This window comes from Macaca thibetana, chromosome 8, assembly GCF_024542745.1.
Source record: "Macaca thibetana thibetana isolate TM-01 chromosome 8, ASM2454274v1, whole genome shotgun sequence".
NCBI lineage: Eukaryota > Metazoa > Chordata > Mammalia > Primates > Cercopithecidae > Macaca > Macaca thibetana.
The window spans coordinates 65493821-65521267 of NC_065585.1; the positions used below are offsets into that span (position 1 = coordinate 65493821).

Consider the following 27447-nt stretch of genomic DNA (forward strand, 5'->3'; position numbering starts at 1 on the left):
CGGTGACTCTGACTCTTACCCATGTTTGTACTGATAAATGTTGAAGGATAGACATTTTATTGAATAGTTTTTATAAAAGGATTTCTAACATATTTTAATATAAGTTTTCCTTTCTGTAAAATAAGGCTAGATATATATCAATTTTGCAAAGATTTGCAGATCAAAATGTTTTTAAAACTGAAACATCTTTACACATAATAATGATTGCTTCCTCCCCGACACCCTGCAAGTTACTGTTTGTGCTTGAAACTTGTTAATGGATTCTGCCTTCAGTCACTAAGGTAAGTCTTAGTTCTAATGCTCTTCAAATGTCTCCCAACTTATGTTTTTTCTCTGTGTGTGAAGTCTTTTCTAGAACTCTTGAAATCACCTGCATTTTCATAATCTGGTTTTCCAATGGAGTTTCTATTTCTGTTTTTTTCTGTCTAGCTACACGTTGTAGCACAAGGGCCAAGTCAGGCCTGTTGTCAGTGTTGCTTGTAAAAGTCATCACATTTGTTCCATCCAAATCTGAGAAATATTTGTGTCATTTAGTTAATAATAATTTATTGTATATTTCAAAATAACTGAGCTATTCAAATATTGTATATACACAAATATTGTATATATACAATATTTGAATATTAAATATATAATATTCAGTTACTGAGGGATTCAATCAACTGTAAGTAAGACTCTGTGTTAGGAATTGAAATGTTCCTAACACAAAGAAATGATAGATGCTTGAGGTGATGAATATCCCAGCTTTCTTGACTTGATCATTATACATTGCATGCTTGTATCAAATTATCACATGTATCCCCATAAATATGTACAACTTACATATCCATAATTAAAAATAATTTAAAAATTATTAGATTCTTGATCATGACATTTTTATTATCAAAACCATTGTAGAAAAGACTCCATTTTAGGTAAGTCTAACATGGTGAGTTGTCCTCTGTAGGATGAGGCTGATTTGTGCTCAAGCAGGAAAGTTTGTGATTTGGATGTGACACTTGACTACGGCTCAGTAGGTAGGCTCCAGAAAGTCACTTACTCTGTTCAGTACAGCTTTTCCATTAGGCTCTGTGCGTGTTTGTACATGTGTTTCTCAATGTCTCAGTGTGAAGTATATCAGACATAAAAGCATCTATAACATGTACAACTGCAGTTTAAATAGCAACAAAAATTATAATAAAAAGAGTGAACCTTTAGGCATCAATTATCTATTTTAAAGACCAGAACTGTACCAGATCCTTTGAAGCTCTGCAAGCTCTCTTTTGAATGTGCCTGTTCCTCCCACCCAGAATGAACCACTCTCCTGGATTTTGTGCTAAACATACAGTTCATTTTCTCTTTTATTTTACCACATGTATTCTGTCTCTAAATATGTTGTTTCGTATGCCCATTTTTGAACCTTATGCACACAGTTTCACAGTATGTCTGTTCTTCTGAGATTTGGTTTTTAAAAACTCTATAGTCAGCCCTCTATATTCGTGGGTTCCACTTCTGTGGATTCAACCAACGGTAAGTAAAAAGTATTCAGAAAAAAAATTTCACCAAGTTCCAAGAAGCAAAATCTGAATTTGCCAGGCACTGAGTACTACATTGAATCCACGCAAATGAAGTGATATGTGGGCCTTGTGTTAGTATTGTAACTAATCTAGAGACAATTTAAACTATCCAGGAGGATGTACATAGGGTATAAGTAAATATTATGTCATTTTATAAAAGAGACTTGAGGATCCATAGATTTTGGTGTACCGGGGGTCCTGGAACCAATCTCCGTAGATACTGAGGGATGACTGTATTATGCTTTTTCCTTCTTCAGCTGTATCCTTTTGATACATCTAAGTATAATTAATTTACTTTTCTTGGGCGTGTATTATTATTTTGTTGTATAAATGTACTATGATCTGTTACCCAATCTACCATTATTTTACATATGTCCATGAGAATTATTTTATCAAGTTTTTAAATCTCATTATTCTTACTGATTTTTTTGCATAGTTTATTAAAACTGACAGGACCGAGAGAAAATTTTCACTATTGTGGTGGATTTATGCCTTTCTCATTGTTGTTATGTTACTTTTTGATTTATAGAGTTAAAAGTTAATTTACTAAGGGCATACAAATTTAGACTATTATGTATTACCCATGAATTGCGCCTCTTAATCTTTTTGACTCACAGCCCATTTTTTTGATAGCAATATAGCTAAACCGACGTTATTTCCAATTTTTAAACTATCCCTTAGCTTTCAAATTTTCTGTTTTTAGGTTTTAAATATGTCTCTTATAATTAGCATATAGATAGATTGTGTTTAAAATATTCATCTGACAATCATTATACAGTCATGCATCACTTAACGACCAGGATACTTTCAGAGAAATGCATTGCTCGTCAATTTTGTCTTTGTGCAAACATCACAGAATTTGCTTACACAAACCTAGGTGGTATAGCCTTCTACACACATAGGTTATTTGGCATAGCCTATTGCTCCTGGGCTCCAAAGTGTACAGCATGTTACTGTACTCAATACAGTAGGCAACTGTTACACAATGGTAAGTATTTGCTTATCTAAACATTGAAAAGGTACATAAAACTATGGTATTAAAAATAAAAAGGAACTGGTACACCTGTATAGGGCACTTACCGTGAATGGAGCTTGCAGGACCGAAAGTAGCTCTGGGTTAGTCAGTGAGAGGGTGATGGTTACTATATACATTCTGAGCAATTTCTTCAGAAACTTTCTGATTCAGAAATTCTACCTCTAGATTTTAAACTACTGTTCAACTGATTTGTTCATTTTAATTAATTATTGTATTTTTATTTTTAAATTTCTCTAGTTGGTTCTTTTTCAAATTCAATTTTAACAGTCACTTCCTTAAACGTTCAATCCCCATGTTTATTTCTGTAAAAGTACTAAATATGCTTAATTTATGTTCTGTATATGTCCACTAACTACAATATTTATAGGTCTGTGATACGGTTTGGCTGTGTTCCTACCAAAATCTCATCTTGAACTGTAGTTCGCATAATCCCCACGTGTCGTGGGAGAGACCCGGTAGCAGGTAATTGAAACATGGGGACGCTTGGTTACCTCCATGCTGTTCTTGTGATAGTAAGAGTAATCTAGTGAATAATCTAGATTACTTAGAAGTAGGATCATTTTTATTTTTCTTTCTTTGTTGTTAGATCTATAATCAAGACTACCCCAGACAAATCTCTCTGGAGTGGGTTATTTTTGATTCACTCCCTGACATGTCATCCTGCAGCAATCATTTTTTTTTTTTTTTTTGAGTAGTAGTCTCCCTCTGTCTCCCAGGCTGGGGTGCAGTGGTGCGATCTTGGCTCCCTGCAACCTCCACCTCCCCGGTTCAAGCGCAGGAATCTTAACTTTAGCAATCTTAACTTTATGTGAGGTCTCACATCTGCCCTTAAGCTATTACTCCTGTCTGCTGTCCTCATGTTACTGTTAAATTCAGGCTCTAGGCATGCAAGAATTATCAGATGTTGTTAGGGAAAATGCTGTTTCCAGGGCCAGCTTATCTCTGTGGAATTGTTTTCTTTTTTCTGGACTCAAATTGTTTTTCTCCTCTGCCAACTTGACTGTACTTTAAACATTGTTTAAATATGTATTACCCAGCATTTTTTGGTGTTCTGTACCATTGTTACTCTGTATATCTAGTATATGTTTCTGGAAATGTAATACCCACAGGAATGTCTGTAGTATAAGGTTTGAATAAAGACTTACAAAGCCTCAGAAGATGTATCTGGGTACTGCTCTGAACTGCAGAGTGCCATTATAATGAGGCCATTAGCACATGTCTTATATTATTCTTTGTCCTCACTTTACTCAGAATTTTACCTTTGGGTATGTATAGAGCTCTTCATTATATACCGGATGAAACTCAAATACATTTTGCAAGATAAGTATTTGTGTGTAGGACAATTTGTGTGAGTATGTGGTTGTATTAATATTGCTTAGTCCAAAAATGAATTATATAGAATATATGTGTGAGTGTTTGTTTGAGGTTATTCGCTATTTTGAGAATGTATTTTTAGTCATGAGACATTTCTACATTTTGCCTGAAGGGGTCTTTGCCTACTGCTGAATGTTTGCACTTGCTGTTCCTCTGCTTGAAATGTTTTCTTCATGATGATATTCTTATGATTCATTCTCTCATCTATATTTTGCTCAAATGTCACCATCTTTGTGAATCCTTTCTTGGTCACTGTTTCTAACATTGCAATGGTTTCCTCAACTCTTGCCCTGCTTTTATTTTTTCCTTAGCATGTATCAGCATCTAATATACTATCTATGTTCTGATTTTCCCACTGGAATGTGAACTCTACAAGGGCCAAATTGGCTGGTAATAGTGTCTCACACATAATGGATACTCATTGGATACTTGTTGTATGAATTAAATGAATGAGTGAATGAATGTGACCATATTTAATTTCCCTGAAGATGCAGAGCTTAGTACTGCCTGTAAGTCTCCGTTGTAATGTCTCTGTTCAAAATTAGGCATCCGTTATTTTAAAGCTCTATATTAACAATCCGAAACTCAAATGTATCTCCCACGGATACAGGTTTTAGTTTGACCCTTCTATAATGACATTTCTCATTTTGTTCAGATGTTCTGTGTGCTCCTTAAAGGTTTCTTCTGCCCATGGTTCATATACATTCCTATTTTTGTTCACAAATGATGCCATGATACCAGACTACTTGGTGACCTAGTCGTCCTTCATTTTGCTTTCAAACGGATGTGGAATTGAATGATACCAGTGTTGCTTCCTTGATGTGGTGAAGAGAAGAGTAACTAATTGATGTTATCTAATTGATGATTCAGTTTGCTGACTGACGATGCCGTTAGCGGCATGGTGTCATCTCAAACATGAAGTCAGAATGGTAGGACATCACAAAGGCCAGTAAAGGATAGGAGAGATCGATAACTCCATAAATTTTACAGAGCTTACGCATGAGCACTCTGTCACTGAGATCTTGCAGAGTGAAAACCAATCAAATATAGAGACAGATCAGAACATCAAACGCTTGAAACAGTGGCAAGAGCATTGATTTCAGTATGAAACAGATTTGGATTAAATCCTGCCTCAGTGCTTACTAGCTATTCCATCTTAGGCATGTTTCCAAGGAAATAGTTGGGCTGCTTTGATTTCAAAGAAACCTAACAGTGCTGTTGTATTCTCTGCCTGCTCCTCCTCCCCAGGTAGTCCCTGACCTTCGCTGTCCTGCGATGCTGACCCTGCAGACTACCCAGCTGGGCCCCTTTGCCAGTTTAATGTTGGTGGAATTTGGCACCTGCAGGAGATGAGGGAGTGACAGGAGATAATGCATAGGGTCTTCCGTCCCTGCTCCTTCCCTGCTTCAGTGTTCATGTCTGCCTATCTAGCATCCCCCAGGAGCACATTCCTGTGAGTCCAGCTTTCCTCTGTTGCAGTCTCACTGAGCTACAGTAACACCATTTCCTCTCTGTGTCCCTTTAGCCAGAGGAATGGTTAGAGCTTCCCACTGTTCATAGCATCTGGGAACCTATATCTCTGTAAATATTAATCTCATTTAAGTTTTTCTCTGAATGTCTGGGCTAATTCTATTTCCTTCCAGGAACTTTTCACAGCAATTCAAATAGGCTTAATGAAATTGCTCTTACAACTTGAGTTTGGAGGAATGGTACATCCAGGCTTAGGTTTGGTTAGATCAGGTTCAAATGATGTTACTGGGGCTTTGTCTTTGCTGGCGATCTCTGTTTGATTTTATTCTGCATAGAGGTGTGTGGCATACACCAGGCAAGATGATCACCAGCAGTTTTTAATGGAAATCCTCTTCTCTGAGCAACTCAGAATGGAAGCTTTCCTCCCAAAGTTTGTATAGAAACACACAAACAGATGTCTTAATGGCTAAACTTTGCATATGTCCACTCTTACGGCTGGGAGAGCGAGGAAGCTGTGACAGAAAGTTCCTTTGGATACCATGGAATGGGGAAGCATGGTTGAGATGATGCTGGTGGATAAGAACAATATGCTCACAACATCTAGCTTTGATATCTCTAAACTGAAGCTAAGATCTATCTCATAGATTTCTTGGTAGGATCAAATAGTATAATGGAGATTTCTTGGCATTTGATTGGCACACAGTAAATGGTAGTCATTATGATTATTTGAGCTATGTTAACTGTGTGACCTTTATTTATCACCAAATTTCAGTCTTTATTTCTATAATTGGTATTACCATTTTATGTTTTCTGGGATTAGTGTTCATTGCTCTTGAAGAAATAATGGAAACGAGATGATTTTCAGCTTCAAAATATTAAACATTATAATTGCCTATTATTTTATGATTTAAAAATGTTTTTACATACTTTATTGTTTAAAATATAATCAGCAACCCCATGAGCTGGGCATGATTGTCACCACCACCTTTCAAAGAAAGAAATTCAGATTTAGAGAAATTAAATATATTGTCCAATATTACACAATTGGTACACAGCAAACTTAGGACTCAAGGTGAGTTATTCTGAGTCTAAACCTTGTATTCTTTCTAGAATACTATGTAATTATGAGTTTGCTTATAGAAAGTATTAAATTTTTTAAAGAATCAAATATTCAAGTGGCATGTTTTGAAATTTAACAGTAGTTTGTCCAAATTTGGGCAATATTTTTTATGTCAGGAAGTATTTTATGAATCAGGAAACATTTAATAAAGCATAAGGAGCTATACCATTAGAAGAAATTTTGATTTTGATGATGGGGAGGTTTTATGCAAACATGAAATGCACATGCTAGTAAGTATGCAGAAACACAAAAAAGATAAGTTTCACCTTCCTCTCAGTTTTGCTGACCTGCAGTAAAGACACCAAATGAAGATGGAACCTCCTACGATTTGTATCTTATAGAAGTCATATTTTACAACTATTGTTCTTTTGAGGTTGTGAGCTTCATGTCGTTGCATGTGTTTAAAAATAGGTCAGAAAACCACTGTTTTTTTTTTTTTTTTTTTTTTGAGACGGAGTCTCGCTCTGTCCCCCTGGCTGGAGTGCAGTGGCGCGATCTCGGCTCACTGCAAGCTCCGCCTCCCGGGTTCCCGCCATTCTCCTGCCTCAGCCAACCGAGTAGCTGGGACTACAGGCGCCCGCAACCGCGCCCGGCTAATTTTTTTGTATTCTTGATAGAGACGGGGTTTCACCGTGGTCTCGATCTCCTGATCTTGTGATCCGCCCGCCTCGGCCTCCCAAAGTGCTGGGATTACAGGCGTGAGCCATCGCGCCCGGCCCAGAAAACCACTTTTATGATTTGGCAAGGATTTATTTGTATTGATTAGGATAAGTGAGAAGATCAGTAATTTCTACATTGGGGCTCTTAATGATACAGATTCTTGGGCCCTTCCCTGGAATCAAGGAGGTCACTGGACCCTAATGTGTGAGTTACTTTTAAAAGCTCTTTTAATTCTAAGCCAATAGTTACAATTAAACCATTTGGTGGGAAGGGGGAAACTAATGTTGATAAAGCATATTTATATAACTATTAAGTTTTCTGATCTAGTGGGTAAACACAGAGAATCCAAATCTGATATTTTACATCAAACAAATATTATAATGCAGAGTCTGACAACCACATCTCTAGAGAAAAATGCTTTATTCTTTCAGTTACTGTTCACTGTATAATAACCACCCCTCACTTCAAGTCTTAGTGCTTTATTTAATTTTGATATGCCCAGGGGCGACTAGGACACTATCAAGCCCTCATTCTTTGCTCCAGGGTTTCTTAAATTACCTGCCTGTAAATCTCAATGTGCAGTTGCCTTCAGTTCCCATGGCAACCTACTTGATGTCAATATATGTTTGAACATAACCAGGTCACTTGGAAACCAGAAGATATCCCTAAACATACAGTAATAAATAAAACAAATGCAAAGTGGATGTTCCAGCATTATTACTTATTTATTGTTAGGCTTACAGATGAGGAAAGAAAAAAAGTAGATTGACAACAGGCTTTAACATGTGTGCTGAGGTCTGGGCTCAGCTTTACAAGCCTAGAATGAGAAAGTAGATTTTTGATCTCTGAGATGACTAATCGTTGAATTGACTGCTGTTGGAATAAGAAAAGCTCTAGTTGCGTATGACATGTTGAGTTTGTCAAACTCTTTGTGATGCGCTGCATTCAATAAATCAAATGCAGAGGCATTAGTAGTGGACTATGGCTCTGCTAGCTGAGGCTTTGGAAATCGCAGGATGCAACGTCTCAATTTCTGCTGTGGAACTTGATAATGGGGCATTCCATAATGAATTCCTTACAAGGGGACTTGCGTATGAGAAGGCAGAAAGCACACGTATCTAGAGCTTCAGTCACTGCAGGTATCAGGAAGAAAGGCACATTTAGAATACAACTTTACACACATAATTTTTTTTATTTATTCCTCCAGAACTTTTTTTTAAATTGAGGAATAATTTGCATACAGTAAAATGCAAATATTAGAAATGCAGCTAAATGATTTTTTATAAATGCATCTACCCAAGAACACATCACCTCAAATAAGACACAGAACACTTCCATTGTTCCAGAAAATGCACAACTACCCCTTTTCAGTCAATGTCCTTTTCCCAGCGGCAACCAATATTCCTATTTTTATCATCATAGATTGATTTTGCCTATTGTAGAACTTACAAATAAAATAATACAGTGTTCATTATTTGGGCATGGCTTCTTTACCTCAGCATAAAGTTTTGAGGTCCATCTAAGCTGTCCTGCGTATGGGCAGTTTCTCTCATTTTATCGCTGAGTAGTATTTTACTGTATGAATATACCAAAATGTAATTATTTATTCTTCTATTGCAGGTTATTTGGGTTGTTTTTAGTTTTGGGCTAATATTAACAAAGTTGCTAAGGAGGATTTGTATACCAGTATTTGTGTGGAAAAAAAAAATGTGCTTTCATTGGGTAAGGACATTGCCTGAGTGAAACTGCCAGGTCATAGCAATTTCATAGTGCATGCAAACATATGCCTTTGTTTAATTTTATAAGACACTGACAAGCGGTTTTCCAAAGTGTTGTACCATTTTACACTCACAACAGCACTTTTTGAGAGTTCTGATTGTCCTATATCCTTGTCAATATCAGATGTGTCATTCATTATATATGTAGTTGTAATAGTGAGGATCTAATGATGTTTTTATGATTTTAATTCGCATTTTTCTGATGACTGATAATGTTGAGCACTTTTTGTATCCTTATTTGCCATTTTTATAACTTCCTTTATGAGTTGTTTTCTCAGATCTTCTCTCAATTTTTTATTGGCTTGTTTGCCCTCTTTTTTAGAATTGAAGAAGGTCTTTATTCTGCATGAAGAACCCTTTTATAGATGTATGTGTTGTGAATGTTTTCTTCTAGTCTGTGTGTTATCTATTCATTCTTATGACTGTCATTTGATAAACAGTGTTTTCATTTTGAGAAAATCCAATTTATCAATTTTACATTTTATTGTTGGTTATTTGTGTCCTACTTAAGAAATCTTTACCTAGCCTAAGCTTGCAAAGACATTCTCATATTTTTTCTTTTCGAAATAGCACCTTCCAATAGAATTTTCCATTTGCCCTATTCAATACTGTAGCCTTTAGCTATGTTGGTTATTGAGCATTTGCAATACATGTACTGTGATTGAGTAGCCAAGTTTTAAATTTCATTTAATTTTAATCAAATTTAATTTTATATGGCAATATGTGGTTATTGACTCTTGCATTGAATACCATAGTTCTGAAACCTTTGTAATTTTAACTTCTACATTTATATCTATAATCTATCTCAAATTGTAAATGTGTTATTAATTTCATTATTTGTGTTATTTGAGATAGCAGTAGAAATTAATTTTTCTCTTTATTTGTTTATCCAGTTGTTGTTCTAGTACCATTGAACTGTGTTGTCCAAAACAGTTGACCATTTATGCATTAGTTTATTTTTGGTCCATAGATTTATATCTGTCTTTACATTCAAATACAATATTGACCTGGTAGAATCTGGTAATGTAAGTTCATCAATTATTTTTCTTTTTCTAAATTGTTTTGGCTTTTCTAGTACTTTGCATTTTAATATACATTTTAGAATCAATGTGCCAATTTCCACAAAAATGCCTTTCTGGAATTTTGATTGGGGAAATCTGCATCCATAGGCACTTTAAAGAAAATTCTAAGAAACCCCTTTTCACAGACTGCATGTTTCAACTACTCAATTTACCATTTTGTAATCAGTGAGATATTGTCAGGTCCTGGATGAATTCGAGAGATTTATAAAGGGACAGATATTTATTAAGAATTATTTTTCAGAAATATTTTTGTTTAATTCTTACAATAGTCTATCCATGTTACGGTTGAGAAAACGTATGTAGAAAGATTAAGCAAAATTCTCAAGGACACAGGCAGGACTGAATTTTAACCTAAATTTATCTGATTTCTCCACTTGCACTTTAATCACATTTTTACTTGCCCAATTACAAAGAGATAATTTCTTGTAAATGACATATTGACAGTTTTCAGTTAGTTTCTCACACTGCTGCTTCCACTCCTGTAACATTTCTCCAGAGTTAATTTTGGGGTGAGGAGCCCCCTAATAGCTCAGTCTCCTTTACTGTTTGGTTAGTAACTGGGCAGTTGTTTCATTATTATGAGTCTGTTTAGGGACTCATTACAGAATAATGTGAACATGGTCTAGACATGACCGATGCATACGAGCATAATACACCTAAATGTACCTAATGGCATTACTTAGCTTTGAATAATTGTTATCTGTTGCGTCTGAGGACAAAAACCAAACAGAAACTGAAAATGGTTTCTAGAGTGCCTCTAATATACAGCTTCTAAGCCTGGCACTCAATTCTTTGCATGTAATGATCAGTCAGAGTCATTTCCTTCCATAAAATCATGGAAGTTTAAAAGACTATGATCTTGAAGCTCCTGTTTCTTTGTTCTCTAAAAGGAATAAGTTTCTTTAAAATAACTTTTCATTGTATATCAAATACATGCCTTCTTTCTTTTTATAATTTGTATCATAATAACTAGCTTTATTTTACTTTAAAAGTAAAGCTTTATTTATTTTAAAAGAAAAGTCAGGAACTAAAACCTAGTGACATGTTTTTGTTGTTGTTGTTGTTGTTGTTGTTGTGTGTGTGTGTGTTTTTTTTTTTTTTTTGAGACAGAGTCTCGTTCTGTCACCAAGGCTGGAGTACAGTGGCGGAATCTCGGCTCACTGCATGCTCCCTCTCCTGGATTCACGCCATCCTCCTGCCTCAGCCTCCCGAGTAGCTGGGACTACAGGCGCCCGCCACCGCGCCCGGCTAATTTTTTGTATTTTTAGTAGAGATGGGGTTTCACCGTGTTAGCCAGGATGGTCTTGATCTCCTGACCTCATTATCCGCCCACCTTGGCCTCCCAAAGTGTTGGAATTACAGGCGTGAGCCACTGCGCCCGAACAACCTAGTGACTTTATTGTTGGCTATGTTTTTAGCCTCGTTAGAACTCATTTTATGTATTAATAGAAAAAAATGTACAGTTATTCTTTTCTAGGATATTGGTTTTATCTGTTACTACTAGGGTCCATCCTACTGTGGCAATCTACCCGATATCATGGCCAATCTGACCTTCAAGAAGTTAAATAGTCTTAGGATTGCTATTGTTTAGTGTAGCCCTGACATAAGAGTAGCAACTGATTGGAATAAAACTTTGTTAGCTGGGCCCAAGATACAGAAACAGAGAGCTAATTATATATTTTTCTTTTTTCTCTTCTCTATAAAATACCCTGCCTTAATTTATACAGGTAGGCTCACTTCCTGCCAATCCTTTGGTCTCATCTTCATTTCCTTCTTTCATTACAGATATTTGTATGTCTTACCTTTTTTTTTTTTTTTTTTTTTTTTTTAAGCTTGTTCTATGTTATCCCTACTTGCAGTAGAGGGGTGATCTATTTCCATCTTTTTTCCTCTCTGTTTGCTGATGCTATAAAAGCACAACCTTTTTGTTAGAGGCAAAGATAAAGAAATCAGAAGCAAGAGGTTCCAAGTTAAGATTTTGAAGACAGATTATCATACAATAAAGATTTTTTCTTTCATAACTAGACACTTTTGAGTGATTAGGGAGAACTCGAAAGACATATATGCAGTATTGCTATTTTTTCAAAATTAAGTATGTTTAGGCTTTGATGGAAAATAACATTATTTGGGTTTTCAGTTGGAAGAAGCTAGATGTGAGGGGCCTAAGTAGCCATTCTGAGGCGGAGAACACTGGTACTTCATAATGCTCTTTCACGGTCAGGTGAGTGGGAGATATTTTTCTTGAATTACTGCGTTCCCCAGCATGTGTCAATATGGAGATCAAATTAGCTTTAGTGGTATTCGAGTACTGGAGTCTCAGCGTAAAAGTTTGCATAGCGTGGTCAGGATATGAGAACCATTCACGCTTGAGTTCCATAGGCATCTGAGCTGAGCCTCACCTAGCACCAAGCTGGGTAGATGTTTAGTTGTGAGTGTGGTTGTGTAGCTCATATCCATGTACTTGGCTTCAAATTATCCAAAGAATGATAGAAAGATTCAGATAGATAGAGCTGGAAGATCATATGGAGATTTCTCAAACAACTAAAAATAGAACAACCATTCGATCCAGAATTCCACTACTGGGTATCTCCCCAAAGGAAAATAAATCGTTATATCAAAAAGATAGCTGCACGTGTATGTTTATCATGACACTACTCACAACAGCAAAGATATGGAATCAACCCAAGTATCCATTAATGGATGACTGGATAAGAAAAATGTGATATAATATACATATACATATACACACACAAGTATACATGTATATAAATGTGTATGTATGTATATGTATACACACACACCATGAAATACCATTCATACATATACACACATATACGTGTATATGCAAATATGTATATGTATACACACACACCCCCCATGAAATACCATTCAGTTATGAAAAAGAATGAAAATCATGTCTTTTCCAGCAACACGGATGAAGCTGGAGGCTATCTTAAGTGAAACAACTCAGAAATAGAAAGTAAAATACCACATGTTCTCACTTAGAAGTGGGAGCTAAATAATGTGCATGCGTGAACATAGGGTATGGAACAGTAGACAGTGGAGAATCGGAAAGGTGAGTGGTTGATGAGACTCAGAAAGAGAGGTAGATGATGAAAAACTATTTAATGGACACAGTGTACACTATTTGGGTGATGGCTACACTAAAAACCCAGACTTCACCACTAAGCAATATAGCCATGTAACAAAATTGCACTTGTACCCCTAAACTTATACAAATACATAAAAGAGAGAGCTGGAATTCTAATATCAGAGAGGTGAAGTCCACCCCTGAAACTCAGCAGTTAGGAGGCAGAAATTAAGCTCAGGAGATCTTACCATGCCAGAATTCTATGGGTAAGCTGATACAGAATGGAAATAAAGCAGTGTAGAAAAGGATATGAGATTTTGTGCTAAGTTCCAAATATTTAGGGGTGATGAATTTGTGATGGTGAGTGGTTGGGGTTAGCTTAAATATTTGAAGAGTTGGAGAGTTTTAGGATTAAATGAGTTAAGCCAAGAAGAGTATTTAGAATAGTCACTGGCACATAGTAAATTCTCACTAAATGTTAGTTCTTTTTAAGATGTTTGTAATTTTTAGCCCATATCCTACTCCCATTTCATATAGCAGCATAGTTGCATATCATATTACATAGAGACAATTTGGGCTCTAAGTCATGCTTTTTAAGCTTTTCTTCCCTATAGTTATATGCAATTATCCATTATTACTTTCTGTTTCACCACTTCCTCTCCTGAGTCAGTGGAAGAGGTTATTGATGGTTCTTCATCCTCACTTAGCTATACAGAACACACACACACACACACACACACACACAAATTAGATTTTGTCAACATTAAAAACATTTTGTTTTCAAGAGTTAAAAAATAAAAAATCAAGCCACAGAATGGGAGAAAATATTTTCAAAACATATATCCAACAAAGACATGTATCTAGAATATGCAAAGAACACTTAACAACTCTTTGATAATAGTACAAACCTCCCAATTAACAAGTAAGGCAAAGATTTGAACAGTCGTTTTACCAAATACATTTTGTATGTATACAGTAAACACAAAAAGTGCTCAGTATCTTTACTCATTAGGGAAATGCAAACTGAAAGGGGATACCACTACACATCTATTAAAATGTCTACAATGAAAAAGACTGTGAATACTACGTTGAGGAGGGTGTGGAATAACATGAACTCATACACTGTTGGTAGAAATATAAAATGATACAACCACTTTGGAAAATGAGTTGGCAATTTCTTAAAAAGTTAAGCATACACTTGACCATTCCACCCCATGTATTTACCCAAGAAAAACGCATGCACCCATTCAAACATTTGTACACAAGTATTCATAACAGTTTTATTTGTATTAGACAGAAATGGAAACAACATATAAATGGATAAACACATGGTGGTATATCCATGCATTTTTCACTACAGTTCGAAAACACAGTTTATGACTTGATCAAAATGAGTTTAATGGTGACAACTTAAAGTATGGGGGCATTTTTCCTGTCTCTGGTGTGGTGTGCGCTGCAGCCTGGCAAACTCTTACCTATATTTGAGATGCTGCTTGGTATCTCCCTTTGGTGATCTCTTACTCTTTGATCCCATCACAAGGTTCATTACTGCCTACTTTGGGACACTGTTATGATAAGTCAATTTACTAAATTGCGTAGCTGATAATTTTGTAACAAAGACTATACGTTATTCATCATTGGTTCAATTTTCTGAACTACTACAAGAATAAATAGATGAATGTGTGAATCCCTAAAGAAGAGCTACACATGCCTCAAATGTTCTACTGGTGGGTGTGTGACCATACATAACTGGGCTGTCCCATCTGGGCTGCTTAGCTGGTCTAAGTTTGGCTCAAATTTTTCAGGAAAGTCATGGATTTAGATTTAAACAAAAGATTTTCTAGAACATAAAATATTGTTTCCTTGATACAGGACAATATCCTGAAAAGGTCAGAGTAATAAAAAATTCGGAAACAAAAGAGTAGCTTTGCATAAAATCTAAGGTGCTAAACGTCATTAAAAAGCCAACTTGTTCTTCCAGCCTGGCCCTCAGGCTGTGTCTTGTCCAGAATACCAGGTGGGGTCAAGGACTCGACCACTTTTCCAGTGATACAATAAGGGCTGGTAACTGACAAAATTCAGCTTAACAATTTAACTTGTAACCTATTGGGACAGAAGAAGCTAGAAGAAGCTTTTCTGAGAGTCTGATGAAAATTAGCAGGCTTCTTTTTAATAGATTTACCTAGGTATACTCATAGTTTTATATGTAATTTTAGGGACTTTGCTCTTCTCCAAACACTTATGATAAAAACCCTGCATCAAATAATAATAGGATAAGGTCTCATCAGAATAATTAGGATAATTTGAGGGTAATTTATTAACAAAGTATATTAGATCCTTTGACTGAGGTAATAAATTATCATAGACTTGGTGGCTCAAAACAAGAAAATATCATTCTTAATTCTGGAGACCAGAAGTCCAAAACCAATATCACAGGACAGAAATCATGGTGTTGTCAGGGTCATGCTCTGGAGACTCTAGGGGAGAATCTGTCTGTGCCCATTCCAGCTTTGGGTGGCTTCTGGCATTCTTTGGCTTGTGGCTGCATCACTTCAATCTCTGCCTCCGTGGTCATCTTGCCTCCTCCTCTTCTGCCTGTGTCTTTTCTTCTGTTTGTTACAAGGACACTTGTGATTGCCTTTAGGCCCACCCAAGTAATCCAGGATAATCCTCCCATTTCCAGATCCTTAATTTCATCAGATCTGACAGATACTTTTTTTTATATAAAATAACATTTGTGGGCTCCAGAGATGATTGGGTAGCCATTACTCAACCTCCTACATGAAGGGACTATTGATAAAATAGGCAAGGTCTAGTAGGAGATCCACAGGGGAGGAGACTGGCCAGGACCATAGGTTCTGCTTCCACACTTAGGACTGAAAGGGTGAATGAAGGTGTGGTTACTGGAGCCTGGAAGGAGAGAGTCATACAGAGAAGACCTCCTTGAAAGAAACGATATACCCCCCTTTTTAAGGGCCACCACCAGCTCTAGGCAACTTGGGAAGGAAGGCGGCAGGGAAATAAGTGACCTGATCCCACCCTCTTCTTCCTCTCCAATCTGTTTCCCATCAACAGCACTCAACAGGAAGCAAGTGGGCACCGGCTCATACCTATTGATAGAATTTATGCAGGTTAAACTTCTCAGGGTAGACAGTGGGTAGAGAAGAGTGAAGAGTAGTTCTGGAAGGGTAAATGGAAGATAGTAGGCATTCAGCACAGTGGAGCATTGTGTATAGGAAATTTTCATAGTTTCTTTTGTTGCAGATGTGTCAGATTTGAACATCTATGCACTTGCAGAGTCATTTGTCTTTCCAGGCAACCCACCAAAATAACTGCCAGGACTCTAATGCATCCTGGAGAGAAGGTACTTTTGTATCTTTTGTTTACCAATGTAGCTGGTGGCTCTAGAACAGTGTCTGGTACATAGTATATGGTCGATAAGTATTTGTTGAATAAATGGAACTGAAATATAGTCTACAAGTACCTGCTGGTTACCCTCCATGTTACTTCATATGTCCTACCAGGTACTTATTTCCCCTACTGTCTCCTTTGCCTAACACAGCTGCGGTTGCTGCTGCATCCTCTGTGCTTTGGCAATGGCACAATTCCCTTCTACACTCATATTCCTGTTGCTGGCTTGGTTCTTCTAGCTCCATTGAGCATAACTGACTAATTCAGACAGGTTCAGCTTCCTTGAGAAGGTTTGCACAATTAGAATTAATTCTATTACATGAAAATTTTGAAGGAAGTGGAGAGAGGACACCTTTATCTATAATGGTTTGGGTAACTGTCTTCACTTGGAATTTTTAAAAGGAATGACTACAGGAATTGGATTTTTCCAGCCTATGAGCAGAAGCCTGCTGAGAGAATTTCTCACAGTACCAAAGGCCAGGAAAGGACCTAGGAGTGTAACAGCCTCTGAAGGCACAGTGTTACAGGAGCTCACAATAGCAGACTGAGCAGGACACCTGTCTCTTGTCAGTCAGGATAAAGCTCCTGAAAGCAACATGGGGCTGAGAGGCAGGCTAGGTGCCACAGGGTCTCTGTGATGTTGGCAAGTCTCTTCAGGTGCTGTCAGATTGGAGGTCAACCACCTCCATCATTCACTTTGATTTCCAAGGGGCTGCAAACTCTTAGAGTTGCAAGATGGGGAGCCTCTTTCAGTAACCATTACTGCCTTTGTCATCAAGATAAGGACCCTCAGAATATCAGATACCTTGTGATCCACTCCCTTCCTACCTCCCCAGGCTCCTCTAAATTTATCCTAGTCTCCAGCTGTAATACACTTCTCCGAATGATGTCAATTGTTTCATGTCATTTAGCACCTGTATATTTGTGTTGCATACCACTTCTGACTCCAGTGATTTAATTGAAATGATGATTTAATACCCAGGACATTTGGACAGTCCCATCTTTTTTCTGGATCTAAATTAGCCAATCCATTTATATGTTTGAGCTTTACCTAACATTGAATTTTACCCCAACCTTAAAGTTAATTAACATCTCTGAAGTTGGCTGCTTCTCTTAAATTTTATTACTGTCTGTGACTTAACCTTAACCTCAACTCACACCTGAACTTACTCTTGACCATCACCCAAATCCCAGCCTCAACTTGTTTCTGAGTGAAAAAATGAGTTAAAGCAGAAATCAGTGAATCAATCGCCATATGTAAAATTCTGCAGGGAGTGTAAACCGTCGTTCTCAGAGGAGCTGCTTAGCTGAGCTCATAGGTGTAGATTTTGGCAACAATTCTTGAAGGACAAAAGGATAGACTTAGTATTAAATAAGATAATTTCTAAACTTAAAATAGCAATTCTCTTTAAATAGGACAAAACTCAAAAAGGGTCAGGGATGATTCCTTAAACATCACTTAAACAGAAAAGCAGACAAATCCAGGATGATAAATGCTACTCAGAGGCTGTATTATTCTGTTCTTGCATTGCTATAAAGAACTAACTGAGACTGGGTAATTTACAAATAAAAGAGGTTTAATTGGCTTACAGTTCTGCAGGCTGCACAGGAAGCACGGCTGGGGAGGCCTCAAGAAACTTACAATCATGGCGGATGGCCAAGAGGAAGGAGGCCTGTCTTACCTGGCTGGCCCAGGAGGAGGAGAGGGAAAGGGGAGGTGCCACACACTTTTAAACAACCGGATCTCATGAGAAGTCGCTTACTATCATGAGAAGGGCAAGGGGGATGTCCATACCCATGATCCAGTCACCTCCTACCAGGCCCCTCCTCCAATATTGGTGATTACAATTTGACACGAGATTTGGGAGAGGACACAAATCCAAACCATACCAGAGGCTAACTAAATTACTCCTCCAGCCTGGCCTTGACATCTTTTTCTGCCCAGTATTGCTCTTGATTCAATAGGACTTGTGTTTCCCATTTGGTGCTTGGCATACTAAATACATGTATAAATTACTAAACTGAAATTAAACACCATTATTCTAGGCCTTTTTAAAGTAATTGTTTTGAAAATCTGAGGAAAGTCACTTTTCCCCCAGAAAAATGCATATAACTACATACACATGTAATTTTGCCTTCTATTTCAGAAACTTCAGTGAGCCACGGACCCAATATTTAGAAACCACGAATTAGAGATATTAACTACTCTAGGTAACTGGCTCAGAGAGGAACTCTGTTTATAGAATATTCTCCAGGCCAGTTCTCCTTCTTCTGATATTTTTAATTCTGGGTTTTTCTTTCACTGAATACTCTTGTAACTCTTATCTCTGTGGTCAGCTAAAGAGCATCTCCCTTAGGTGATCTACAGCAGAAACATCATGAATTATGTAGACTATACTTACCTGAGGCTTCTTTCACTATTTTTAGTTCTGCGGAGGGACATTATATATCTGTCCTCATGAGATGATTTTGTGAGATAATTAAACCAGTTTGTGGCCAGATTCTTGCAGCTACTGAGCATCTTGAAGTTGTAGGCTTCTCTCATTCCCTATATACATGTACACACATATCACCGTCACCAGCACTATATTTTGAGATATCATCATTTGAATAAAAATACCTTTGACTTATGTATGCTATCTCTTATATTTCACTAAAATGGATAAAGTAGTAATTATACTCATGTTATAGCTTAGACAACTAAAGTATTGATCATATAGTCAATTTCTCAACAATGCACCACAAATCTGTGATGGCTAAGATTAAGACCCAGATCCCTGGTACTGGAATCACCAACTTTTCCACCAGTATTCCTAGCTGTGATTTGGGTCTTTTTGTTTTTTATCACCCAGTCCAACTCAGTCCCAGAGGGCTCCATAATCCTTCACCATTATGCCCTCTGAGGAAAGGGCATTTCAGCAATGGCTTCGTATTACCCCATGTAAGGTCAAATTCCAGGGCTGGCTTATTCACTTCCACTGGAGAGTTGCTCAGTCACATAAATTTCAAATTCCTTTAGATTTCTTTCACAATCACACTTTCCACCCTTCCTTTGCACCTCAGGAGCAGAGTTACGTTCTTCTTCGGTTTATACCCTAGAAGATATTTTATCATTGCTGGTCTCTACAACCCCATGTCTATTTTTATCCTCAAATCTCTTCTCCTAGGCAACCATTCTATTTAATATGTATCTATTTTTTGATTTGTGTATTTTCTACAAAACGTATATTGCTTTGTGCATGTGTTTTTAATGTAAGTTATATTATATTATCATTGCGTTAGGATAATACCAGATGCAATCATAAATAATGTCCAAATTTTAGTAATTAAGCACAGTAAAATTTCTTGTTCACAGAACAGTATTATTGGTGTTGCTGGTTGGGTAGCTCTTCTCCATGCAATTATTAAGAAACTTTGTGTCTCCACCACCCAATGCAAAGGCTCCCAATATCACCCTGAGAGTGGCTTTATTCAAGACAATTGAAAAGGGAACAGAGCATGGAGAATTGCCAAGTGTATACAATATTGTTGTAATCCACTTCTCTTTTCCCTGGTGTTTCAGGCACTAATTCTCATAAAGGATTCCTTTTTAACCACGAATTCTTCAATTACCATTAATACTGCGCCCGGGAATTATGGAATACATGGATTGTGTATTACATGGATTGCCTTTGAAATGGAAGGCTTCTTCAGAAAATAGTCAGTAGGTGAACAAACCTTCACTCATGATTTTCATTTATATATTAATTCATTCAACAAATATTGCTTTTGAGTTCTTCACTTTGTCAAGTACTGTACTTTTTTTTTGAGGAAAAAAGTCTTATATGAGAATTTTACATAAAAATACAATTCCCCAAACAAAAGAGATGATGCAAAAGTTTTACGGTTTATTAAAAGTATCAGAAGAAATACTGCTTGAGCTCAGAAGAGGTGTAAATAATTTTGACAAAAAATTTAGAGAAGGGTTTATATTTATATTTATTGCATTTAGGCAGGAGAGGAAGGAGGGAAGGACATTGCAGAAAAAAAGAGTAAGGTTACAAGGCTTGAAGGCATGAAAAAGCAGAGCCCGTTAATGGGATGGCTGCAGCATTTGGGGCAGGGGACAGATATGTAGGATCTGAATGTCAACTTAGCAGTGTGGACTTAATTCTGCTACCAGAAGTCTAGAATTGTAAGTAGTCTCTAGAGAATACCAGAGTTCAAGTGTAGTTTTGCAATTCAGTTGAAATTTGTACACTTGAATTTCCTGATTTGTAAGATTCCCTTGGTGATAATGCTTGATTTTCACCTGGCAATGTCATTGTGAAGCTAAAAAAAGGGATGTAAAATTCTCTTACACAGTTTACAGCTCTTTATAGCCAAGAGCTGTTATTATTTCTATCACTCATTGGGAAATATGGCACCTAATGAGCTTCAGCCATTATGCTGTGCTACCTTCCCAGAGTTTATATCTTGTGATGCCTCTTATGCAGTTAAAGATACACACAAAGCAAGCCATATATTATTTACAGTTAAATATAAATAAATATGTTTTTAGCTGCATAAAACATGACTGTATATATACTAAATTTATTTTAGTGGTTGCTGAGGATGGCGCAGTTGGATTTAGGATGATGGAGTAGATGGGGCTTTGAATGTATTTGTCATTTCTTCTGTGAAAAAAGAACTTGAACCTTTATAACAAATGATTATCAGCAATATATGGTGTTTATTTATTTTTTTGTCAAATTAGTTATAGTTTTAAAATTTCTTACAATAGAAAGTTATAATTAGCTTTCACTGAATAGGTTGCAGAACAAATGTGTAAAATATGATAAATATGATCCCGATTTTGTAAGACACACATATAAAGGACAAAGAATATACAATGATATGTTAGTAGTGGGTTATTTTTGGGTGGTGGGATTATAGGTAGGTCTTCTTTCCTTTTTATGCTTTGAATAATAGTTATTACAATAGCACAACAGTGAAAATAATGAAAAAGTGATTAAGTTATATTCCCCCAAAGCCAGACCTGATAGATCCATACAGTCTAACTTTAGAGGGAATCATCTTAAATTCTTTCTTTCACCATCTCCTCAATGAATAGTCTCTGAATCTTTTTTATCTTCTTCATTTGCACCACTTTTCCCTAGTTCAGATTAACAATGTCTCTGCTGAAGAGTAACAATAGCCCTGTCACTAGTTTCCCTGTTTCTAACTAATTCTTTCTAATACACCCTGCACAGGGTGGCTAAGTTGTCTTTCTGAAGAGCCAGGCTCTTCATGACCCTCCACTTCCAATAATCTTCAGGATAAAGTTCAAATTTATCAGAAAGCACATGAACACCTTCTTGGCCTCATTTTTGCTTTAATTCTGTGCCTCGTATCTCCTGCAACATCTTCACCTTGACTCCTTTCTCCAGTCATAGCAAATACCCCTGGAGCACAAATGATAGGAACAAGCTGGTGCTTCTCCTATAATACACTTGTCTCCTTCCCTGGTTCTCACCCTACTCCACTCTCTGCCCATTCTGCTTGGCTGACACCTCTCCTCATCTTTTACAGGTTAGTTATTTTATAAAAAACATTTACTGAACTATGCACACTTAGCTGAGATAGTGGCAGCCTTCTGTTTTCCCACAACTTATATTTGTAGTATTACACTTATCCCTCTGGGATCAATCACTGATTTTTCTGCCTGTTTCAGAAAAAATCTGAACCAGATTTTAGGTAGCTATAGGGTAGGAATTCTGTCCTAGTACTTTAGTGCCTAATCCTAGGAAGTGCTTAGCATTTTGTTGAATGAATTAATATGGTTTGGCAGCTAGCTGCCTTTTTAGACTGGATTTTAAAGAGGACATCCTCCTGACACGTTGGTGAAGGACAACTGGGCAGACTTGCCAGGAGGATCTTCCTGCAGTGAGGAGGCTGGGTTTGCATGACTCAGCCGCAGATCACTTTTGCTTCAGATCCTTCTCACTTCTGCAGTACACGGGAGAACTGACCTACATTCAGAATCACTTTATAATTCCAGAATTACACTCAAATGTGTAATAGGAGAGGAATTTGACTCAGTACAGGCAAACAACAGTGTTCAGAAATTCTGGATATAGAATAAAGAACTGAAGAAGCAGGAGTTTCTGACAGCAACAGTTCAGAAAGTAGGACAGTTTAGACAAAGTTCCTTGGAGGAAAAAGGGATTCAATGACTGGAATTTTTGATCTTTTCCACATAGTTCCTTATGTGAAAATGATACTTTTGAATATTTTTGACTATGGGGAAAATGTTGGTGGAATATTCCCTTGCCTGGAGTTGTTCTGCTATATGTACATTGGTTGTACCCAAGGATGATGCTTAGTACTTTTGAATACAGAAAGCTATAATGTGATACCAACAAAAGACATAAATCTAAGTCTGGCCATTGAGGTGGGAATTACTGTCAGGTTCAACTTTGGGTTGTGTATTCTAATTATATAATATTACGAATTTATCAAGCTGGACATAGTATATGTTCATGATCTAAAATGACTTCAGATTTTTAAGAAACGCCAAGCAAAACTCTTCTCCATAGGTCTTCTGCTCTGGAGGAATCAGCCCCAGAGCTGATGCTATGTCCTCATCAAAATTTAGAACTGGCTGCACTGGAAGACACCCTTCTCCTTCTACCAGGGACTCAGACTGTCACACAAGGTAGACAAAGGTTCCCTGATGACCATTCATCCTCCAATCACCACCATGGACACTGAGCCCAAAGGTGATGAAGCAAGAGTCTCAGCAAATATCCAGAAGCTGAAGACATTTTAAATTTCAGTCTCAAGTTCATTCTTGCATTCATTCAGACATTCTCTCCTTTAAGACATATTTTTTTAAAAAAAACTAATTTTCTTGACCAAATCTCAGACTGGGCTTTGAGATGTAATCAATGCCAATCTCTGCTACAGTTTGCTTCCCTCAATTTCTAATTACTTTAAAAAACAGTTCCCTCTTTGCTTCAAATTAATGTTTAATAAAGAGATGCCAATCAGATCTTATTATTAGTTTTCTTATTTTTAAGTAAAAATGATTATTAAGTGATGGTGCATTATGAAATAATAACTGAAATAATATTAATAATTAACATACTCAGTAGTTGCTGTGAGTCATACACAACTTTCAGTATTTTAAATACTCAAGTAATTTTACTACAACTCTATAGGTAGGTGTTATTATTATTCTTGTTTTTTAGATGAGGAAACTGAGACACAGAGTAGTTAAGTAATAGCTTCTTCTAAATTTACAGAAAACCCTATAGCAATAGTTAACTAGGGCAGGTACTACAACTAATAGTAGCTACAGAAACCAAGCCAGAGACCTTAAATGACTCTTATGAATAGAAAAAGATAAAGAAAAGTTTACAATAAGGCATTTGTGGTTATCTCTGGATTATAAGAATGTGGTCATTTAATCTTCTTATTGTGTTACCTGAATCTTTAACTTTCTACCCTGCATACATAATGCTCATGTGTTAACCCATTTTGTATAGTGATAACATAATACCTAAGAATGGGTAATTTATAATGAACAGAAATTTATTGGCTCAGAGTTCCTGATATTGGGAAGTCCAATATCAAGGTTCCAGCATCTTATGAGGGCCTTCTTGGTCTGTCATCACAAGTCAGAAGGTGAGAGAGCAAGAGGAGGCTGAATGCTCCTTTTTATTATGACACCAGTCCCAACCATGAGGGTGGAATCCTCATGGCCTAATGACCCCTTAAAGGTCTTTTCTAATGCTGTTAGAGTGGCAATTAAATTTCGATCTAAGTATTGGAGGGTACAGATGTCCATACCACAGCACCTTATCAAGTAATAAAAGTTTATTATTAATAATAAAGATAACCTACTGGAGACTAATATATATAAAACCTTCAGATTATAGAAGAACTGTTTGAGCAGAGAAGAGAGGATAACACTCACCGTTTGGGGGTCAGGTAAGGATTTATAGAGAAAATAACCTGGCATTGGTCTGGGAAGAATGAAGAGTTTATGTGGCAGAGAAATGGTGGGAAGGACATACTAAGCCAAAGGAATGGGATTAACAGAGATAGGAAAGAATAAGACTTGCACTGGATGAGAGTGGGAGGTAGGGTATCTGGGAGTCATTGGGGAGATGAGACTGGCATCCTATTTTGGATTGAGAAACACAGGCTTTAGAGGCAGAAGTTCTGGGTTCAAACCCAGCATTGCCTCTTTGTCCGCTGCATTGGGGAAGTCACTTGGGCCTTTTCTACTCTGATTTCCTCTAGTTAAATGTGTATTGTGGAGATTCCTGTCATGCTACCTCAAAGGGTTATTGTGAGGCTCAAAGGAAATGTAATAATATAAAGATTATATAGATATACATTATATAAATGAAGGCATTGTCTACAATACCTATTGGAAAATGTCTTGCTCTGTTAATACATTATATTTTCTTGATATTTTAATGAAATGTTTATGGTTATTTGACTTTTCTTTAAATCATTTTCTCCATTGACATATTAGTTAACTCTAAAGTACAATACCAAGAGTATACAGGAATACATATTTTATGATTTACTAATCATCCATTAAATTGGTGGGTGGAAGCCACTGCAATAACAAGTCTTATTCCTGAGTGGAGGTTGTAGTGATCAATAAAATCACTAAGTGAGGACTCAGGGTAGCAATGTGTGACAGGAGGGTCAATCCAGGAAAGGTAGAATCTCAGGGCCTAGAGGTGGCTGTCAAGGCACAACAGGCTGTGCTACAGAATCAGAAGCTGATTGTGAAAAAGAGTTAGGATGGAAGGAAGAGTACATCAGGGACTGGTAATGGCAGTGGGCCCAAGTCAGATATCATGGAAGGAGTCTAACCCTGAGGCTGGAGCCTATGGTCCTACGGTAAACACAAGTAGGAGCCTAGACTTAGATTAAACAGGCTCTTAGAAGAATACTAGCATAAAGACTCATGCAACATTCCGAGGGAAATTGTCTGGAGTTGGGATCTTTGATTTGGTATGCAAGGCTTAGGTTCAGTCACAGAAGCAAGACCTGGTCAAAAGTGGCCATAAAGTTGGAGCAGATCAGTAGCCTCATGACCTTTATGCTCTTCTCTTGCCCTAGAGTTCTTTATTATTACCAGTAATGGAAACGTGCTGGTCCTGCTGGGGTGCTAAGTGGCGTTTGCTAGGAGATTGGTGGGCCTCTAAACCATGGACGAAGAAGTGGTGGTGTTGACTCTGCCCAGTAGTTTAGGGACTGAGTAGGAGTGTGACTGGAAGTTTAGTTGTTGGGAGCAGGCTTTCTCATGGAGACATAAGTGGGAATAGGTTGTATATGAACAAGGTGACAAGCATTCGCTGGTGCCCAATTCCTGTTTAAGCTCTGACTCTCAGCTGCTTTCTGATCACTTAATTCTTTATCATTCTGGGTCTTGCCCCTATACATTATGGTAAGCTGGAGGGACCAAAAACTGCCGCTTACATTCCTTTTATCCCGTCCACCACTCAGAACAGAGCTTTGTTCTTCATTGTTCAAAACATGCTCTTTGTGGTTTGATGGCATTTTAATCAGTGTTGCCATGCCAGTATAAGGGCCATTCATAGGTAAATAATTGTTTTTTCTCTGGAGATGATAAAGGTTGGTTAATTGGAATATTTACATGCCTCTCTCAGTCTCCCTGATCTGTAACCTACTGTATATAATTATATAGAACTTTCCAAAGAATAGTCTACTCACTGCCCCGATTTTCTCACCTCCCACTACTTTTTATTCCGTAGCCTCTGGTTTCCATCTTTTGAAACTCTTCTTATAAGGTCACCAGTGACCAAATAATCATCAAACTAAAGTGGTCTTTTTGGGATTTACTTACTTTGTAACTTTGTTTTTTCAGGTGACACTGTCAAGCACACAGACTACCTTTTTTGGCTCGTGAGACCCCTCATGTTCCATATAATGTTACTAATTCCTTGCAAGACATCCTCTTTTCCTCCACAATCTCTCTAAAATGTTGGGGAGACTCTTCCCCCTGCATGTACTTCTTGACTAATCTTTTCTGTTATAATAGTTTATTCCTCAATTTTGTTGGTCAACCAAATTTACATCTATAGCCCCAATATTTTGACATGGTCTGGCTCTGTGTCCCCACTCGAATCTCATTTTGAATTGTAATCTGAATTATAATTCCCATGTGTTGGGGAAGGGACCTCCTGGGAGGTGATTAGATCATGGGGGCACTACCTCCATGCTGTTCTTGTGATAGTAAATGAGTTCTCACGAGACCTGATGGTTTTATAAGGGGCTTTCTCCTACTTTGTTCTGCACTTTTCTCTCCTGCTGCCACTTGAAGAAGGGCATATTTGCTTCCCTTTCTGCCATGATAGTAGGTTTCCTGAGGCTTCTCCAGTCGTGCAGAACTGTGAGTCAATTAAACGTCTTTCCTTTATAAATTACCCAGTCTTAGGTGTTTTGTCATAGCAGCGTGAGAATGGACTAATAGATATGTCTAACGAAATACAAACTTGTATATGCAATTGCTGCCCTTATATCTCCTCTTAGCTGTCCAAAAGACACTTAAAATTTATGTTCCCAGAACTGAACTCATTTTTGTGCCACCTCTTATATTCTCTGTCATCTGGAGGCAGTAACCTATGCAGTTATCCAGGCTAGAAACATTGTTTTTATCTTGTCTTTTTCCTGTCTCCTACATCCAATCATTGTGTATTCCTGCCCATTTTTCTCCTGAATATTTCTTGAATTTTTCCCATATCCTTTGTTTCAACTACTACTACCTTATAGAGATAAATCACTTTTATCACTTATCACTCATCATCTCTTGCCTGGGTTTGTCAATAGATTTCTGATTGTTTTTTAAACCAATTTATTCCC

The 27447-nt window shown here is 37.2% G+C and overlaps 1 long non-coding RNA gene across 1 annotated transcript in view; it reads left to right on the forward strand.

Moving 5' to 3' along the window:
- Nucleotides 1-98: 98 nt before the first annotated feature.
- LOC126961675 (uncharacterized) overlaps nucleotides 99-27447 on the forward strand; it is a 77750-nt gene continuing 50401 nt past the window's right edge. Inside the window, exon 1 of the long non-coding RNA XR_007728386.1 lies at nucleotides 99-281. This is a non-coding gene — a long non-coding RNA (uncharacterized LOC126961675). The remainder of the gene's footprint in view (nucleotides 282-27447) is intronic.